Source organism: Armigeres subalbatus, chromosome 3 (genome assembly GCF_024139115.2).
Source record: "Armigeres subalbatus isolate Guangzhou_Male chromosome 3, GZ_Asu_2, whole genome shotgun sequence".
Taxonomy (NCBI): domain Eukaryota; kingdom Metazoa; phylum Arthropoda; class Insecta; order Diptera; family Culicidae; genus Armigeres; species Armigeres subalbatus.
Genome location: NC_085141.1, coordinates 316022704 through 316038636, shown reverse-complemented (window position 1 = coordinate 316038636; position 15933 = coordinate 316022704). Strand labels below are relative to the sequence as shown.

The window sequence follows — 15933 nt, the reverse complement described above, 5'->3', positions numbered from 1 at the left end:
CTGTTCTTTGTACTACAGAGAGCATGTACCATATTTGAAACCGGAAAATTGATCTTCAGTTACGCGTGTAGATCGAAAGGCCTTACTCCAGGGATTTCTTGGATGACCAAGAACATATGCAGTGAACGCATTCTATTCTTTGTACTACAAAAAGCATGTACCATATTTGAAACCGGAAAATTGATCTTCAGTTACGCGTGTAGATCGAAAGGCCTTACTTCAGGGATTTCTTGGATGACCAAAAACATATGCAGTGAACGCATTCTGTTCTTTGTACTACAGAGAGCATGTACCATATTTGAAACCGGTAAATTGATCTTCAGTTACGCGTGTAGATCGGAAGGCCTTACTCCAGGGATTTCTTGGATGACCAAGAACATATGCAGTGAACGCATTCTGTTCTTTGTACTACAGAGAGCATGTACCATATTTGAAACCGGAAAATTGATCTTCAGTTACGCGTGTAGATCGAAAGGCCTTACTCCAGGGATTTCTTGGATGACCAAGAATATATGCAGTGAACGCATTCTGTTCTTTGTACTACAGAGAGCATGTACCATATTTGAAACCGGAAAATTGATCTTCAATTACGCGTGTAGATCGAAAGGCCTTACTTCAGGGATTTCTTGGATGACCAAAAACATATGCAGTGAACGCATTCTGTTCTTTGTACTACAGAGAGCATGTACCATATTTGAAACCGGAAAATTGATCTTCAGTTACGCGTGTAGATCGGAAGGCCTTACTCCAGGGATTTCTTGGATGACCAAGAACATATGCAGTGAACGCATTCTGTTCTTTGTACTACAGAGAGCATGTACCATATTTGAAACCGGAAAATTGATCTTCAATTACGCGTGTAGATCGAAAGGCCTTACTTCAGGGATTTCTTGGATGACCAAAAACATATGCAGTGAACGCATTCTGTTCTTTGTACTACAGAGAGCATGTACCATATTTGAAACCGGAAATATGATCTTCAGCTTCGCGTGTAGATCGAAAGGCCTTACTCCAGGGATTTCTTGGATGACCAAGAACATATGCAGTGAACGCATTCTATTCTTTGTACTACAAAGAGCATGTACCATATTTGAAACCGGAAAATTGATCTTCAGTTACGCGTGTAGATCGAAAGGCCTTACTTCAGGGATTTCTTGGATGACCAAAAACATATGCAGTGAACGCATTCTGTTCTTTGTACTACAGAGAGCATGTACCATATTTGAAACCGGAAAATTGATCTTCAGTTACGCGTGTAGATCGGAAGGCCTTACTCCAGGGATTTCTTGGATGACCAAGAACATATGCAGTGAACGCATTCTGTTCTTTGTACTACAGAGAGCATGTACCATATTTGAAACCGGAAAATTGATCTTCAGTTACGCGTGTAGATCGAAAGGCCTTACTCCAGGGATTTCTTGGATGACCAAGAATATATGCAGTGAACGCATTCTGTTCTTTGTACTACAGAGAGCATGTACCATATTTGAAACCGGAAAATTGATCTTCAATTACGCGTGTAGATCGAAAGGCCTTACTTCAGGGATTTCTTGGATGACTAAGAACATATGCAGTGAACGCATTCTGTTCTTTGTACTACAGAGAGCATGTACCATATTTGAAACCGGAAATATGATCTTCAGCTTCGCGTGTAGATCGAAAGGCCTTACTCCAGGGATTTCTTGGATGACCAAGAACATATGCAGTGAACGCATTCTATTCTTTGTACTACAAAGAGCATGTACCATATTTGAAACCGGAAAATTGATCTTCAGTTACGCGTGTAGATCGAAAGGCCTTACTTCAGGGATTTCTTGGATGACCAAAAACATATGCAGTAAACGCATTCTGTTCTTTGTACTACAAAGAGAATGTACCATATTTGAAACCGGAAAATTGATCTTCAGTTACGCGTGTAGATCGGAAGGCCTTACTCCAGGGATTTCTTGGATGACCAAGAACATATGCAGTGAACGCATTCTGTTCTTTGTACTACAGAGAGCATGTACCATATTTGAAACCGGAAAATTGATCTTCAGTTACGCGTGTAGATCGGAAGGCCTAACTCCAGGGATTTCTTGGATGACCAAGAATATATGCAGTGAACGCATTCTGTTCTTTGTACTACAGAGAGCATGTACCATATTTGAAACCGGAAAATTGATCTTCAGTTACGCGTGTAGATCGGAAGGCCTTACTCCAGGGATTTCTTGGATGACCAAGAACATATGCAGTAAACGCATTCTGTTCTTTGTACTACAGAGAGCATGTACCATATTTGAAACCGGAAAATTGATCTTCATTTACGCGTGTAGATCGAAAGGCCTTACTTCAGGGATTTCTTGGATGACCAAGAATATATGCAGTGAACGCATTCTGTTCTTTGTACTACAGAGAGCATGTACCATATTTGAAACCGGAAAATTGATCTTCATTTACGCGTGTAGATCGAAAGGCCTTACTTCAGGGATTTCTTGGATGACCAAGAATATATGCAGTGAACGCATTCTGTTCTTTGTACTACAGAGAGCATGTACCATATTTGAAACCGGAAAATTGATCTTCAGTTACGCGTGTAGATCGGAAGGCCTTACTCCAGGGATTTCTTGGATGACCAAGAACATATGCAGTGAACGCATTCTGTTCTTTGTACTACAGAGAGCATGTACCATATTTGAAACCGGAAAATTGATCTTCAGTTACGCGTGTAGATCGGAAGGCCTTACTCCAGGGATTTCTTGGATGACCAAGAATATATGCAGTGAACGCATTCTGTTCTTTGTACTACAGAGAGCATGTACCATATTTGAAACCGGAAAATTGATCTTCAGTTACGCGTGTAGATCGAAAGGCCTTACTTCAGGGATTTCTTGGATGACCAAGAACATATGCAGTGAACGCATTCTGTTCTTTGTACTGCAGAGAGCATGTACCATATTTGAAACCGGAAAATTGATCATCTATGTATTCTTTCTCTGTACCACAAGGAGCATGTACCATACTTAAAACAGGACTGGGAATCTTTGTTCCTGAGCTCAAGCCATTTCTTGGATAACTGGACGACTTATTTGTGACTTTATGCAGAATAACTATCATTTCGGTCAATTTTGAGAGTCAAGTTTGAAAGTTTATTTCGGTTCCAGTTAACAAAAATTTCCCAGTGCAATCCCATTTCGACCGCATAAAAATGGTTTTGATTGTGCTGCCATTCAGTTAAATGCCTCAGCCTGTCAAACAACTAACACACATGCTTTACATGTACGTGGGTAGTGCTGCCAACAGATTTCTGTTATGAAATTATTTCTCCTGTTTCAAACTTTTGGAATAGTGGAAAATTTTAGTGTGAATGACGAGTGTGTATGAAAAATATTTATTTGGAAGACTTTTCTTTTATTACACTAGCGGAAAATAATTGAAAAACCCACTTTTATTGACTGCATGATGTATTATCAGATGTGTAACATAAGATTATTTCAGTTCAAACCGCCAGTTTGGCAACGCGTTTTTCGACTATAAACAAGGCGACGAAGAAAATAAATTTCAAACGCTCTAAAGTTTGAAAAAACAGATCATTTGAACGCCTTCCGGTAGTTATTTTTCAATTAGTTTTCACTTCAGTCACTGCCGCAAAGTTAAATTTAACTGTATTTCAAGTAAGTAACACCGGAATGTAATTTAAATGAATGCAGATCGTAGTGTACACTTTTTTCTATCTCGCCAGATGATTAGTTCATTATTTTAGTTTACGATTCGCGAGTATTTAGTGATTTAGAATTTGATATGACGAATGCTAGCGCCATGGACGAATTAGCGCATAACCCTATATTGCGCCCCGGCCCTCAGCATCTTTCCATCTGCCGATCGACGACGCCGCAAGCCGAGTGGAGCGTGACACTTGTGTCCCCGTCCCGATCGGCCGGAGCCTTGTGTCGCAACAAACAACAAAATACGGGACAACCGCAGCAGCGTGCTTTGGCTTGGCACAGAACGAAGAAAATGTAGTCACACCGCATGTGTCGTCGTCGTCGTTATTGCAGTCGGTGAAATGGAACACTAAAATGCAAAAACCAGTTTCTGGCGCTGGCTGTTGTTGCTTGGTTGAGCAAAAGCTCGAGCGAACGCGCAAAAGCCGACGGGGATCACTTTTCACGATCTCGATCCAGTCCGGAAAACGGCGCGTCGGCGCTCCACATGATGCTGGTTGGTTCGGTACCCTAAGTGATGGTGCGCGATAGTAGAATGTTGCCCCGGACCATATTCGGGCGGAAACTTTCAAATGCGTACAATATTTGGTTCGGTAGTGGCATGGGAAGGTGATTGTCGGTTTTGAAAATTCGATTGGTTACGGAAAATAAGGCTGTTACAAATATTTAATTTAAATTATGCCCTACTGGTCCCCGAAATATCAAGGTAATCTATATATCTTCTTCTTCTTATATATAAAAATGAAATGGTCTGTGTTCGTATCCGTAAAACTCGAAAACGGCTGGATGGATTTTCTTCAGTCCTTCAGCAGATATGTTTGTTATACTTTCCGACGGGTTTATATGATATTTCCTAATGCAAAAATCTCGAGTAACGTTGAGTAAATTGTGAAAACCTAAAATTAAGAATCGTATGGAAATTTCGCATGGGCAGTTCACAACGCGCATTTTCGCCTACTATGCAGGACAACGTCTGCCGGGTCGGGTAAATATTAAAATGGTAGAAAATCAAAAAAGTCCTCGGATTTGTCACACCGCATCGTCGTTGTCCACTCACCATGGATTCTCGAACAAAAATGGGCCAAAAGACCCGTGCCTTACATCAATCTGACGTCCGTGTTAGGAATACATGAACGGGATTGATTCTGAGGATTGGAATTTTTTACTGACTTTGGAAAGAATTGAAAATTTTAATAGATAAGCGTAAATATTCAAAAAAATCAGTAGAATTGGTGGAGAGTTTCCGAGTCGGTTGATATATTAATCTATAAAAACCATATTGAGATAAAGGCGCCATTGACGTTCAAATTTGTTTCATAATTTGGTGATTTCCTCCCGAATTTTAGATTTTGATTTGACTCGCAGTATTTTACGGTAAGACGTTGTTTCATTAGTTTTACCGAATTCGATAATTTTATTTTCCATTTTAGCGGTCAAAATATCGAAATTTTCGTTTTTTAGGGTCAGTGCACACTTACGCGACGCCACTGAGAATTATAAAACTGGCTGTCACATACAAAAATTATACATGGCCGATACATGAATTTCCCCGATTTGAACACCTGTACGTAATCGGTTTGTTTATACTGCTTAATCTTGTTGAATCATGCAATTTTACACATCCCGAGATGGGTTTTATAATCGAGGAATCCGGATTCCCATTTAAAAATCCCAAAGTGGCTTTAACTTTATGATTCTACAAACCATACTCAACAGAGGAGATTTCGTAAGCTTTGTAGAATCATAAAGTTAAAGACGAATGCGCGAAAAATGAATTTCACATATGTTATTAATTATCATTTGTGCCATCAAACATTCGAGGTGAGGACGGCCATTGTGGAAGCCATTTTGTCGTGATAACCCTAAACACCGTCATCGTGGTTGAAAATATATTGGCTCAATTTCTGTATAATGGAATTAATGTATCTTAGGTTAATAAGTTATCCCAGCAACAGACAGTTTTTAAGAGCGGCGATGGCCCAATTTCACTCTCAGGCCCATTGTTATTTCCGTTGACGCTATACGTCAAAAAAATGGTTTCCGGAGGTAAACCTAAATTGCTCACTGCTCTGATATAACCAGTCCTGGTGTTAGGCGGGACGCTAAACAGCCCTGACACGACGACCCTCCGACGAGACAGGAGGATTGCGCAGGCCCAATAAGCCGCCTGGAAAACCAATCATTACGAACAATATAAGAGATAATGAGACTCGATATAATCGGCAAAGACCTAGGCGACGAATACAGGATCACGATTGGAAGCTTGGAACATGGAACTGCAAGTCGCTAGGTTTCGCAGGTTGCGACAGGATGATCTACGATGAATTACATCCCCGCAACTTCGACGTCGTGGCGCTGCAGGAGATTTGCTGGACAGGACAGAAAGTGTGGAAAAGCGGGCATCGAGCGGCTACCTTCTACCAAAGCTGTGGCACCACCAACGAGCTGGGAACCGGCTTCATAGTGCTGGGTAATATGCGCCATCGTGTGATTGGGTGGCAGCCAATCAACGCAAGGATGTGCAAGCTGAGGATTAAAGGCCGTTTCTTCAACGATAGCATCATCAACGTGCACTGCCCACACGAAGGGAGACCCGACGACGAGAAAGAAGCGTTATGTGCACAGCTGGAGCAGACATACGATGGATGCCCACTGCGGGACGTCAAAATCGTCATCGGTGACATGAACGCACAGGTAGGAAGGGAGGAAATGTATAGACCGGTCATCGGGCCGGATAGTCTGCACACCGCATCGAATGACAACGGCCATCGATGTATAAATTTCGCAGCCTCCCGCGGAATGGTAGTCCGAAGCACCTTCTTTCCCCGCAAAAATATCCACAAAGCCACATGGAGATCAGCTAACCAAGAAACGGAAAACCAAATGGACCACGTTCTAATCGACGGTAAATTCTTCTCCGACATCACGAACGTCCGCAATTACCGCAGTGCGAATATTGAATACAACCACTACCTCGTTGCAATATACCTGCGCTCAAAACGCTCGACGATGAACAACACGCGTCGAAGTCGGACGCAGTGGCTTAACATTGATCGGCTACAAGACGGTAGACTAGCCCAAGAATACTCGCAGCAGCTGGAAGTGGCACTCCCAACGGAAGAGCAGCTAGGCGCAGCGTCTCTTGAAGATGGCTGGAGAGATATTCGATCCACCGTTGGTAGCACCGCAACCGCTGCACTTGGCACGGTGCCCCCGGATCAGAGAAACGACTGGTATGACGGCGAATGTGAGCAGTTAGTGGAAGAGAAGAATGCAGCATGGGCGAGATTCCTGAAACACCGCATGAGGGCGAACGAGGCACGATATAAACGGCCGCGGAACAGACAAAACTCGATTTTTCGGAGGAAAAAGCGCAAGCAGAAAGATCGAGACCGCGAAGAGACGGAACAACTGTACCGCGCTAATAACACACGAACTTTCTATGAGAAGTTAAACCGTTCACGTAAGGGCCACGTGCCACAGCCTGATATGTGTAAGGACATAAACGGGAATCTTCTTACGAACGAGCGTGAGGTGATCCAAAGGTGGCGGCAGCACTATGAAAAACACCTGAATAGCGATGTGGCAGACGAAGATGGCGGTATGGTGATGGACCTGGGAGAACGCACGCAGGACATAATTTTACCGGCTCCGGATCTCCAGGAAATCCAGGAGGAGATTGACCGGCTGGAAAACAACAAAGCCCCTGGGGTTGAACAACTACCAGGAGAGCTATTTAAACACGGTCGTGAGGCACTGGCTAGAGCGCTGCACTGGGTCATTACCAAGATTTGGGAGGAGGAAGTTTTGCCGCAGGAGTGGATGGAAGGTGTCGTGTGTCCCATCTACAAAAAGGGCGATAAGCTGGATTGTAACAACTACTGCGCTATCACATTGCTGAACGCCGCCTACAAGGTACTCTCCCAAATTTTATGCCGTCGACTAGCACCAATTGCAAGGGAGTTCGTGGGGCAGTATCAGGCGGGTTTTATGGGCAAACGCTCCACCACGGACCAGGTGTTCGCCATTCGCCAAGTACTGCCGCGAATACAACGTGCCCACACATCATCTATTCATCGACTTCAAAGCCGCATATGATACAATCGATCGGACCAGCTATGGCAGCTAATGCACGAAAATGGATTTCCGGATAAACTGACACGGTTGATCAAAGCGACGATGGATCGGGTGATGTGCGTAGTTCGAGTTTCAAGGGCATTCTCGAGTCCCTTCGAAACCCTCAGAGGGTTACGGCAAGGTGATGGTCTTTCGTGTCTGCTATTCAACATCGCTTTGGAAGGGGTAATACGAAGAGCAGGAATTAACACGAGTGGTACAATTTTCAATAAGTCCGTCCAGCTTTTTGGCTTCGTCGACGACATAGATATTATGGCACGTAACTATGAGAAGATGGAGGAAGCTTACATCAGACTGAAAAGGGAAGCCAAGCGGATCGGACTAGTCATCAACACGTCGAAGACGAAGTACATGATAGGAAGAGGTTCAAGAGAAGACAATGTGAGCCACTTACCGCGAGTTTGCATCGGTGGTGACGAAATCGAGGTGGTAGAAGAATTTGTGTACTTGGGCTCACTGGTGACTGCCGAAAATGATACCGGCAGAGAAATTCGGAGACGCATAGTGGCTGGAAATCGTACGTACTTTCGACTCCGCAAAACGCTCCGATCGAATAGAGTTCGCCGCCGTACCAAACTGACTATCTACAAAACGCTCATTAGACCGGTAGTTCTCTACGGGCACGAGACCTGGACGACGCTCGTGGAGAACCAACGCGCACTTGGAGTTTTCGAAAGGAAAGTGCTGCGTACCATCTATGGTGGGGTGCAGATGGCGGACGGTACGTGGAGAAGGCGAATGAACCACGAGTTGCATGAGCTGCTGGGAGAGCCATCCATCGTTCACACCGCGAAAATCGGACAACTGCGGTGGGCCGGGCACGTAGCCATAATATCGGACAGTAACCCGGTGAAAATGGTTCTCGACAACGATCCGACGGGCACAAGAAGGCGCAGCAGGCAAGGTGGATCGGTCAGGTGGAAGATGCCTTGCGGACCCTCCGTAGACTGCGTGGTTGGCAACGTGTAGCCATAGACCGAAACGAATGGAGAAGAGTCTTATGTTTTACACAGGAAGTGTCCTGTGCCTTAGTCTGAATGAATAAAAAATAATGTCATAATTCCACTTGTCTTGCAAAATGCTGAAGTTTGATACCCATATTGCCATAGTTTGTGACATTTCGAAAATTGTCGATTTTGATGCTTCCTTGATGCATCGGAACTGACCCCAGGGAGGCCAATGTCCCTAGAATCATATCCGGATGTCATAGCCCTACTTGTTTTGTAAAATGCTGTAGTTTTTTACCCATATTGCTAATATGAAGCGAAAATATTTAACTGGCCATTTTGGGGCCGGTTCCCAAAGGGCCACTTCAACAAAACCTGTTATTGGCCATTTTTGGAACAGGTGTCATCATGATTTTTGGTTCTGATACCATCCTCATATACAAATCTAACGAACCGGTATAAATAAGGACAAAATAAACGTCATTTTCTTGGACTTATATCGCCAAAAAAAGAAGTTGTGGTCAATTTTACTGCATCTGACCCAGTGATCCACCGGAATAACTCGGGATAGGAGGACCACATCACAAACTCCAACATGTATTCTGAATTCTGGGATCCGTACGAGCAGAACAGTAATAAAAGATACATTAATAATTGATCTTTGAAGGCCTTCTGGAACTCTTACTAGAATTCTTTGAACGTCTCATTTGAAATCAGTTCGAGAATTTTTCCTTAAATTAGTATTATTTTTTTCCTGAATTTCATTCAAAGTTTCTATTTGCAGGGTTCTCTTATAGTAACCTTCTACGAATTCTTCTTAACATTGTGGAATATTGTACGGAATTCCTGGAGCAATTTCCGTGCGTATTTCTAAAGATGGTTTCCAGGGGGTTTTGTCGAGGAATTCTACTATTGCTTGAGCTTGAGCTTGAGCTTGATTGACTGCTCGTAGTTGCTACTCCATTATGACCAGATCAGCTGTTCTTGCACAGGGAACCAACAGATGTTTGCTTGGGACTAGCACACATCTTCAATGTACAAGTACTGGTGATCTCATTTGTTAGGTCATACTGGCGCCTGCCACGTCAGAATGCAAGTCAATGTAGGGAAGGGGAGGAAATGATAATGCAATCACTCGCCCACTGCAAGCCGAATATACCTCTGCACTTGCCACGAGTTCATGCGGAATTTGTTGGAATTTCTGGGTTAGGTTGGAGAGGCAGAGGTCCGTCTTGGTTAACGAGCTGCTAATGTGATAGATAGGAGAAGGTAACTGATGGAATTTCTAATTGGATGTAGGAAACGAGCTCTATAGTTCATTTCCAATTCTAGCAGATTACTGTTAGAATACTCAAGTTGAAGGTATAGGAATAGTAATGGAAACGGTATGGAAGTCCATTTCCAGTTCTAGCGATTGCTAGACCATGAGAAATAAAGAGAAAGATACAAAGTAGGAGAATGGAACGGACCTGGGATTGATCCCACGACCTCCTACGTATTAGACAGAAGCAGTAGCCATATGACTACCAAGCCCGCTTCGAAACAAGAGAGATCACGCACTGAACTGATAATTTTATTACCGGCCGCGCAATGCAGAACACAATAATTCGGCCGACCGCGCGATCGTTCTGCTGTCCGAAACAAGAGAGATCATGCACTGAACTCGGTTTTGTCGAGGAATTCTACTATTCCAGAGAAATTTTCGGAACGGTTCTGGGAGGAAATTTTCTAGAATTTCTTGGGGATTTTTTGGGAAATTTCTGGTGACTTTCTGGAGGGATTTCTTAGGTTTACCCGTACGAAATTTTAGAATTATTTCCTGGAGAATGCCTGGAGAAACTCGCGGCAGAACTCTTGGATAAATTTCTGGGGAACTTTTTGGAGCAAGGTTCGTGGGAGTTCCTGGAAAAATTATCGGAAAATTTCTAGAAGAATTGCGAAAAAATCGTGGGAGAGGAATACCTGGATAAATTGTTGGAGGTATTCCTGAGGGAATTGCGAAGGTATCCCTGAAGGGATTTTTGAAGGAATTTCTGGAACAATTTCCCGAGGAATCTCCGAAGCTACTCTTGGTGGAATTTGATTCAGAACTGACCGAATCTGAGTAAATCACTTTCCTACACGAGTCACGATCTGTTGTAGCGAAAAAATTGCACCGCCGGAAACGCGTCGTACCGTAAAAATCTCTCCCACCGCCGGAATCCCGAGGCCACAACCAGCCGAAACCTGAAATGAGATAAGACATCTCGGAGCTGAATTCCCTCACACAAATTATATGCAAACCACGCAACGGGCAGCTCCAGTGTGACCAACTTTTTTAACTAATCAAAAATTAACAAGACGAATAAACTTTAATCAATAATGACCGAATGCTGAGCTGTTCATTTGTACTCCATGATTGCAGTTTTGACTATGATGACAACATTTTTATTATACATGCTGTTTCACATTGAAATTATTTAACGAAACACAAGTTTATTCGTGTTTAGGGAGCATCCATAAATTACGTCTAAGAAAGGGAATGGGGGTTGCCCAGAGTGACAATCCATCTAAAATTTTCAGATGCTTCATACAAAAAGTGTGACATAGGGGGAGGGGGGTTAAAAATGGCAAATTTATGCGTTACGTAATTAATGGATTTTCCCTTACTTGTTTCTTTAGTGCCTGAAGTTGGAAAATCCCCGACTACTAGCAACACCTCGAAAGTAATAACAAAGCACCGACCAGCAAAATAAAGCAACGCTGCGTTTGCCGGCGTCTGTCAAATCTCTCAATCAAAACTGGTCTTTTCTGACAGGCAAATGGTTTCAAAAAGGGACAGTAGTGAGATGTCTTATCTCATCTCAGGCCGAAACGAACAAAAACCGCTAACGGAGAGATAAAAATCGTGTGGACGAAAATTATTGACGTCCACCTTCGCGCACGGTTACTTCGATCCATCCGTAGCGGCCGAAATAAAAAAAATATACTCCAAAAGTAGTTTTCCGAGAAATTTTTATTTTCCCACCGAAGCAAATCGGCTTAGGATAAGTCCCAAAAAATGAGTGAGAAATTTTCATGTAAAAAAAATATTTTGACCATAACTCCATAACCATAACATGCATAAAGGAATTCCATGAGCAATCTGACGCCCCACGACCCATGTGAAAGATTACAAAATATAGTGCTAAAGGGTAGTTTTATGGCTTATCTACAATATTAATCCATATATCCGATCAATTGTCATCATATCCTAACACAAGTGAAACGTAGCACTTTTTTTCTTATTAGAGACTCATGTTTATACATACATACTTCCGGTTTAAAAATGAATTCGACATATGAAATTCTTGCATATAAAAATAATCCAAAGGTCTATTCAATTTCTTCAGCAACAGGATTTTTTTTCTGAGCAATGTTCTCAAGTAGTAATGCTACGGTACCACGATAAATTCGTCGAAGTTACTATGGTTAAGTACCTAAAAGTTCTTATTGTTTATTTTTGTCCATCTAATGCTTTGAATTTAGTTCTAAAAAAATAGGCTTCATTTTAATTCAATGAAATTTTTCACCAAACATTTTATCTCCTTTTGCTGTCTCATTCGATTTCGTAAACTTATTGAGGTTAAAAAAAAAATATTTTTAAAAGCCTTTTATTGTATAAAAATATTATTTTTAATAAGTTAATTAAAATAATAATCTAAAAACCCAGATTAATCCACCTAGCGGTGATGGTGCCTTTCTCGTTTCTACGCACTTTTGATATGGAAAAAAGGTATTTTGTCCATAACTTTTGAGTCCAAAGTCCATATTTTCAAGAAGAAACAATGGGACAGGGTTCTGCGTCGTATGCAACATGTTGCGAGCAAATCGGCTCAGAATAAGTGCCAAAAAAATGAGTGAGAAATTTTCATGTAAAAAAATGTATTTTGACCATAACTCCGAATCCCATAGTCCGATCCGCCCAATTTTCAATAGAAAACAATGGGACAGGATTCTGCGTTGAATGCAACTTCTTGAGAGCAAATCGGTTAAGGATAAGTGCCAAAAAATGAGTGAGAAATTTTTATGTTAAAAACTCAAAGGTGCAGCCCAATCGGGTTGTACGCATAGGTGACGTAGGACTACGTAGCTATTTGAAATTGCTGGTATTTGCCCTAATAATTTGTGTCGTTTTATTTACATTGAGCAAACTGCTCGGAGGCCAACTGAATCAAGAAGTCGAATAAATGTTCCCAGATTGATCGACTTTGAGTCTCTAACCATGGAATTAACATGACTCATCGGCCGCTGAAGCCACTCGACTGGCTTTCAGTCGGGGACATCACAATCCTTACTTTGCCACGTACGCTTACATCACGGGCGAAAACCAAACGTTGCAAATAAATTCATTTGCGTTTGGTTTCACGCCACTTCTGATTTTGCTTATTTCTTCTTTATTGTGGCCATTTTTGAGGATGGTGTCCTCCAAAAAGGTCTTTAAACAAAAGAAGATTAATCCGACAATCCGATATGAACTTTCTTCAAAGTGTAAATAAACTTTCTTCAAAGTGCAAAACTCAATCGTAAATAGCGAATTTGATAGCGCGTCGGAGGGAGATGATGCAGTGAATTTTAATGGATGGAATCACTAACAGCAACCAAGCTACCACACGAAACCCAATGCCACCGGAACAGTCCATTTTCGCAATTACCTCTTTCTGTTCGTAAAATGTTGGTCCTGAGAAGAACCAATTTTCTTTTCCCAATGTTCCTTTCCAACCATCTAACAATGCGATAGATTTCCTTTGAAAATGTTATTAGCGCCTCCGTGATGCTGTGTCCGCTCCGCTACGATGGCTTTGATGCGTCTGCTATGCGTAACATCTTGTTCAAACTGAGGATTAGATCCAAACCCGCAAGTGATTGATTTTTGATGTCTGTGCTAGTGATGCATGTACGTGATTGGTTAGTTTACCTATTTCTAAACTTTTCATCAATTATCGATAATAAATAGTTAAAAATCAGTATTTTCAAATAAATACAAAGAAGCGTTGACTCATCCTTGACCGATAGGTCCAAAAAAAATGAAAATCCTTCGAGAAACGGCTTAGATATTAAAGTTTAAAGTCTATCATATTTTCGTGACGGTCCCCGATTTTCGCAATCGTAAAGTGTACCCCAATATAGAAAACACAGACGTAGTCATACGTCAAAATTGTATTTTGATCATAACTTCTAAGCCAATAGTCCGATCCGCTCAATATTCAATAGGAAATAATGGGACAAGATTCTGCGTTTAGTGCAACTGTGCGAGCAAATCGGCTTAGGATAAGTGCCAAAAAATGAGTGAGAAATTTTCATGTAGGAAAATGTATTTTGACCATAACTTTGAATCCCATAGTTCGATCCGCCCAATTTTTAATAGAAAACAATGAGACATGATTCTGCGTCAAATGCAATATGTTGGGGGCAAATCGGCTTAGGATAAGTGCCAAAAAATGAGTGAGATTTATTTGTCCACAGACATACACACACACAGACATCACCTCAATTCGTCGAGCTGAGTCGATCGGTATATAACACTATGGGTCTCCGGGCCTCCAATAAAAAGTTCATTTTTGGAGCGAACATATAGCCTTTACGTATACTTTGTATACGAGAAAGGCAAAACCGATTCACCACATAAAATATTTTGAAATATTTTTTCCGGAGTTTTTCCTCTGTGATAAAGTGAAAACGCAAATCCAATTAGACACATATATGACATTCCGCTTGATTTCAAGAAAAATGTGTGTTTTTCGGCTGTCAGAAATGTGTGAAAATATTACCTTCGAAAAACAAGTTATTGGCCGAATATATGTTATACCAAAGCGCGAATAACATGTTACAAATCCGCAGTGCGGATATATTATAAAGAAACAGTGTATCCATTGTATGTCGCATTCGTAGTTCATGACCTCGGAAATCGACTGGCGACCGGCAATAATTGATTGATGAGGAAAATTTCGAGATTATTTGGACACGAAATAGAAAGGGTTGCCCGCTTTCTTGCTAATTTTATTATCATAGAAGTTGAAATACTGAGTTGTTTCTACAGTTAGATATTCTGATGAACCAACGCACAAATGTATCATGAGGCTCCATATGCTCGTACGATTACATATGATTATGTATATTTTTATTATTCCTACTTATCCTGCCACCTGGGAAGCCAATATTTTCTTCAAAATCATTTATGAGGACAATAAATTATTATTTCATCTTCTATGAGCATAAAATTTGAATGTGACGTCAACGACAAGGAAACGACGAACCCCTTTCTATATTGTGACCATTTTGACATTTTTTTTCTGGGATCATGAACAACAAATGCGGCACATGAGCAGCCCGATTACAATTTTTCTGTCAATCTGTGTTACTGGTGCAAGCAGCTTTTGGTTGCAGTTGAAGTAAAATAACGTAAAATTGTATAAAAAGCTACAATAACAATAATGAAAATGCGTCTTCTGACTGGAGGATCAATTGTAAATAACATGCAAAATATAAAATCAGGTTTTCGGTGTAACAAGAGGAAACAAAGCCCCCAAGCGAAAAAGTTCTTTCATCTCTTCTGCCTATATGATACGCCATCTGTTTAATCAATTACAATTACTTACTTATTCCAAATCACAACATTCAATCTATAAAGGCTCCGTCAGACGTTGCAAGCAAATCACTCGTGCGAGCCAATGGTTTCTGTGAGCACTCGCAATTGCAGTCACACGTAGCAGTTTTTTACTTTAAGCAAATGACAGAATTACTCTCATGCAAATATAAACAAAAACGAAAAACTTGTTTGTCGGCCACAAAATCTAATTTCATTCCTATTTTTGCAGTGCAACTCTGCCACCTGAAAACGTTATCACTTTTGCGAGCGAAAAATTTGCTAGTGCTGCACTAGCAAGCGCAATTTCGTTTCTGCGAGTTGAAAATTTTTAACGCTTAGCAGTCACACATTGCAAGCGAGCGTTTGCTTACGAGTTGTAATTTGTTTGCATGCAATCACTTTCAGTGTAGTCAGACAGGCAAATTTTTGACAGTTGTCACTTTTTGCGAGCAAAATGCTCGTTGCGAGTGATTTGCTTGCAACGTCTGACGGCACCTTAACAATGTTACAAATCCGCACCTGACAGATATTAAGGCAT

General features: G+C 41.5%; 1 protein-coding gene across 10 annotated transcripts in view; it reads right to left on the bottom strand.

Annotated features, from left to right (window-relative positions):
* The window catches only part of LOC134225387 (uncharacterized), a 412267-nt gene that overhangs the window by 383724 nt on the left and 12610 nt on the right, over positions 1-15933 (bottom strand). The window lies entirely within an intron of this gene.